The following is a 4460-nucleotide window of genomic DNA, read 5'->3' as shown; positions in this document are numbered from 1 at the left end:
TGTTTTTCTTTTGGTTTTGGCTGGTTTGTTTGACTACTGCTTTCTTATTTTATATGATGTCTTCCCCGATATTTCGGTGTCGTTCGGTTTCTGTGCTAACATTTTCGTACCAACTTCCGGTATGGCTCCCTTGTGCTTCCAATGTTGTATATTATTTTCTTTAACATATCGGAGTTTGAAGGGAAGTGACGTTAGTCGTTTTGTAAATTGCTCATATCAAGTATCTTGTTCATCAATGGTAATGTTTGTTGCGATCCTTTGCTAATATTAATAAAATAATTTTTATATATTTTACAAAAATTATGAAACAAATTATTTCAACTTACGTTACTCACTCTTGTTAGCTAGAATGTTAGAGCGCAGAGGGTCTTAATGTGGGAGGAAACCGGAAAACCCGGAGAAAACCAACGTGGTCGGGAAAGTAACCCAATACCTTTTCGCGTCCGATCGGGGAATCGAACCCCAGTCGCCTTGGTGGAAAGCGAGTGCATTAACCACTGCGTCAACAGACCACCTATGTTGTTAGTGTTTAAAAGATGCGTTTAAAAGCATTATACAATTCGATTTGGTCTTTCAGCGTGACATATTTTTGTTCATGACTATCAAAATGAAAAACAGACATTTTTTTGGAAGGGAAAATGGTCGTATTTTCTAAGGGCACCATTTCTGACAGGTTAAAAACAGTAGCTTGCGGAATGTAAAAATAGGCATTAACGCCTCTTTCTTGGTTTTAAAAATCATACTGAAGATAATTTGTTCATTGTCACTAAAAATGTAATGACCGCAAACTGTTTGGGCCATTCTCAACTTCACTGGGTTCAGATTAATCCCAGACTGAGCAGCAAAGGAACAATTAGTTAGGAAACAAATTTCGTTAATAATTTAATCAGATAGAAATACAAACCCTTACTTCCATAGACAACCTTTCTGTATACCAGCGCATTACATCAAGGAGCCTTTCCTGTAGAGGAAAGCCTCTACAAACGGATATTAAATCATATTCTGAGAAGTTTTAAATGACATTTTCATAAAGGCATGAAAAGCAGTATACCCAGTGCTGGGATAATAACGCTGGTTTCGAAAAGTTACCCCATTAAAGACAATCTCCACTTCAGTGGAGCCGGACAAGCATCGAGGATTTGATACCTACCCAGAAGGAGCATTGATGTTCTTGGTATTAATAGCAACATCGTCGTTTATATTTATGTGATTTCGTTTTGTTTTACTTCTTTATGCGACATTTATTGTATGAGTTAATCGTCCCCGATGTCTTCTAGTGAAACGTTCACAATATCATGTGAAGGCCTTTCAGCTGTCCATTCTAAAACGTTTTGGGAAAAAATGCAATTTTGTCTTCCTATGGAAACGGGAAACGTGTACCGTGTTGCCACAATGTACAGTGTCATTCGCATACTTAGGATACCACTATTCACAAGGCAAGAGAAAACATGCATTTTTTTTCTGTGGGAAAAGGATTTACAATAATTATATGAGTAACCTCTTACAAGCGTCAGCGGTGGGAAGCGCATCCCAGATCACAATGTACACCAGCATACCGTCTCCAGCACTCACGCATACACTTCACTCACGGATGCACATCCCTAAATGACCGTAACTGTTATTAAAACGCTAAATAAAATAGAACCTTTACATATCTAAGGCATTGTTGCTATTATCACTGTATGTACATTGTATTTGTCTTTTGACTCTTTATCCTATTATTCATTTATAGGTAACACAGTCAGCGTGAACACAAGGCGAACACAGTACCTTAGTGACGAGTTTTAAAGATGCGTAAAAATGCAACGCTGCCCTCTTTCTCTTCGTGATAAAGGTTTTACGTGGTCGGGCTTGCGTTTAAAGGGGTGTAACTCGTTTTACGCTATCTACCGTCTCTGGAAATCGTCAGCATCATGAATAGGATCGCAATAGATTAAAATGACGGGTCCATGTATTTTACCGTATAAAAGAGTTCGTCATTGATGCATGTCAGTGCTTTAATTAACGAGACAAAAGCAAACTACAAAGAGGTGGGATACGGAATGAGTTTAACGGTGTGTTCTCCTTTCTCCCACTTTAAAAAAAAACATAGAGGCAGTAATGTTGTGATAGCAGTTATAGTCTGTTTCATATACATTTTACCTAGTTTTTACCTGTGTTCTCCCACATTACCTGTATCATTTAATTGATTTAATTTAGGTTGAAGCAAATTCATATTGGAGCATTATTTTCAGAGAATCTTTTTTACCAATAATGCGTCTTCAGTGTAATCATTGATAACTTAGTATCACTCATTAGATTATTTTCCCCTAAAACATAATCATTAGTTATGTTTCTATTTGATAACCCCATATGGCTTGGGTCCACTGATATTTCTAGTTGATAAAAATGAATCTATATACTGACCGTTTGCAGAGCGATTGATCACTATTAATAGATATTCATTCTCTGTCCGGTAATAAAAAGTGAATAAATTTCATAACCTAAATGTTCGTCACTTAATTGATGCTGTGGTGAATTAACAAGTGAGATTAAAGTATATAAGGAAGTGGAGGGTGAGGTCTCACACATTCCCCGTCAACCACCAACATTGCAAATGCACGAATTCAAGTGACGTTTCTTCGGAACAAGTTTGGAAGACAGAACATCGCCTACAACGGATGCATTAACTGTGTTAAGAACAACAGAGGTGAGCGTGTATGGTTCATTGGTTCATTGATTATGACACCGTTGTAAGCGTCAGTCGCTTCTTGAGGTGCTTCTTAATTATGTCCACTTCACTTCCGGTTGCATTAGGAGGTATTGAAGAAGACTTGTTTCTCAATAAGTAGTGAAAATTATTTACAGGTGCAGTGGGTGATAACAAGGGTAGTATCATAATTTCATATAAGATAAGGGTATTCAGTTATAAAAAAAAAGGACTGACAGGCCTGTATAGACCTGTCATGATACCTGTACTTAGAAGTATAGATATTTAAAGGGTTTAATGAGTTAAAAAAAAGTACTGAATTTGGATTGAACATTTGGGAAGTTGTATGTGTTAATTATATAACCCAGCTAATTATGAAGCTTGGTTCGAACTTGATGGGGTGATTTATCCAGTATTTGTTTAACCTGGTCTTAAGAAGAAAACAGGGATAGGGCATTAAATAACCACTTGATCAGAGAGACCATTCCAATCATTTACAATTCTAAATTTGAACGAATGGCCACGCAGATTACTTCTACACTTCAGTTTTTCAAGTTTCTGGTTGTGACCTCTGGTTGTTCTTGTTGCATTGATTTTTAGAAAGTCATCTTTGATGTTGTCTATCCCATTTATTATCTTAAATAATGTATATTGGAGATGTACCATCCCAAAACGTCCAGCTACCCTTAGTACCCGAAACAACATCCCTACTGGAAACGGCTGCCATCCCCACAACCACCCACAGGACCATGCTAAGATCGTCGCCCAGGAGATTATTGAGACCATTTGTACCCGCTGCGTGAAGGAAGTGAAACCAATTCCCAGATTCTACGAGGAGGAGGTAACCAAGCTTCGATCCGATTATTGGAACGACGACACAGAGAACACGGTCAGACAACTACCCACCCTCGGTCCAGGAAATACAAGTCAGCAACGAGATAACGCGCATCCAACACGCAGAGCAACTGAAGAGCAAAAAGCTACCGTAACATCGACAGCCTCCTTAACTGACTAAAGGAACGACACAGCATCCCATCTTTTGCGTGCTTGTTATGAAATTTTTATTTGGTGCTTTGCTAGGATTTCTTAAAATTATGGACTTTTCATTATCTGTGCTTTTTATGGACTTTCCAATATTTCACCTTTAGTAAGTTAGTGCTATTATATTAGTTTTATATCATGTATCTTTGTGCATGTGTACATTTTAGGAATATGATTGATTTGATCAACCAGTGCTAAGTATTCCATGCGTACATGTAATTAATTTTGTTTTATTTATTTGTATTCCTAGCTTTTGCATCTGTTTTTGCATATTTAATAATGTAATACATGATCTCTGTCTTTACTGATTATATTTGTCATAAATTGCTTGCTAAATTTAGTTATATTCTATGAAATATATATATATATAACATACATGTATGTAAATGTATAGTAAAAATGTATAAAATTGATTCAATATGAAATTTATAAAGGCAGGTTTTCAGTTAATGTATTTGGATGTGTTTTTATAAAGTAATAACTGGAATCTTGTATATATTTATTCATAATTCAGTAAATATTACGAAAATCAGGAAATATATTTGTTAAATATTCTTATAACTAACACAATATTTCCTATTAGTGAACAGGTAAATAATCTACCTGTGCTATACCAGAACAGACTATAATGACATCTCTATTGTTTTCCAGTGTTTATATAATTCCTTTGATCAGAAAAAGAGTGGGAGAAAGGAGAACAAACCAGTTTAACATACAACAAAGTCAGTTA

This window comes from Mizuhopecten yessoensis, unplaced genomic scaffold (assembly GCF_002113885.1).
Source record: "Mizuhopecten yessoensis strain PY_sf001 unplaced genomic scaffold, ASM211388v2 scaffold9963, whole genome shotgun sequence".
NCBI lineage: Eukaryota > Metazoa > Mollusca > Bivalvia > Pectinida > Pectinidae > Mizuhopecten > Mizuhopecten yessoensis.
Note: the sequence above shows the minus strand (reverse complement) of the source record.